Raw genomic sequence first — 1,357 nt, 5'->3', positions numbered from 1 at the left:
TCCTCCAGGCCCTGCAGTTGGCGGGGGGAAGCAGAAGCATAAGGGCTCCGAGAGGCCGCGGGGATGAGGGGGGAAGGAGGGAAGTTCCTCAAGGCTTCACTGCGGGGTGGGGGGGTGGTCGGAAGGGAAGACCAACTCCTCGAGGCCTTGTTTGTTTTGTTTTGTTTTTTAAATGGGGGGAGAAGAGCTCCCCCAGGCTTCTTCAGGTCCGGGGTGAGGAAGAAAAGGCCCTCGAGGCCTCGCATGGCGGGACGGGAGCTCCCTCAGGCCTCGCTTCGGGTGCGGGAGGGAAGAAGGGGGGGGTTTGAAGCGTAATAGTTCAGACAAAAATATAAAGGAAAACTGAGCTGCATGAAAGCATTGTGTGCATGTGATACCAATCAGAGTGTTTCAGACGGTTACAGCTTATGTGAGGAAGAAGAGAGAAACCCCTGTCTCCATTTTTTAATTTAAGAGTGCGGGGAATGTACCAATACTGTTTAGTTCACATTTACCTTGTTTCCAGAAAATCCAACAAACTCCAGTAATCTCAGAATTCGTGCGGGAAACATGGACAATGTCTACATAAAGAAATGCAACAGTTAGGCAGTAACAGACTTTTGTGCCTCTCAGCTACCAGCTGCCTCCTACAATTTTTCCAAACACAAGAAATATCACCAAAATTACTAAAACCATCTTCGTATGTCTGAAGATTTACTGGGTAAATGTATACACCTTCTATATTTCACATATGATTTAAACAGAAATTTCTGTTTAATATAGGGACCCTGTGTCTCCAGGATTCCCTGCACAGAAATATACATATACATATTTACATAGCACATGCTTAGTAACTCTAGTACTTCTTGGATGTTCCAGAAATACTGGGTACATACCACACAGTACATATGTGCTTTGTGCAGTAAGTCTAACATTTGGGCATGTGCCAGACTCACACGAAGTAATGCAAACAATGGGGTACCCGTCGCCCGCTCCGAAGCTGGCGCCAAACTTCCCCTCCACCAATCAGAGCCCTCCGCTGCGCGACGTTTGAAGGGGGCGGTTGTTTTTTCTTAAATCTCCCCGCCCACCCCGCTCGTTCTGACCAGTAGGAACGGCGGCGGGCGCCTCACTCCCCGGAACCGGGCAGCCGGAGCCGGGAAGCGGCGGCCGCTTTTGTGAGGCGTTCGGCGAGCGACAGCGTGAAAATCAAGAAGCTGGCATGCATCCCTGCGGCACTGAGACGGGGCTCGTGGAGCGACAGCACTTGTGAAGTTGGAGCAGGAGAAGAGAGATTTGAATGTGGTTCAACAAGGCCAAGGGCAAGGTCCTGCATCTGGGTCAGGGCAACCCCCGGTATCCACACAGGCTGGGGGGG

Source organism: Egretta garzetta, unplaced genomic scaffold, assembly GCF_000687185.1.
Source record: "Egretta garzetta isolate BGI_Z169 unplaced genomic scaffold, ASM68718v1 scaffold912, whole genome shotgun sequence".
In the NCBI taxonomy this organism is placed as follows: Eukaryota; Metazoa; Chordata; class Aves; order Pelecaniformes; family Ardeidae; genus Egretta; species Egretta garzetta.
This window is presented reverse-complemented; position numbering follows the sequence as displayed.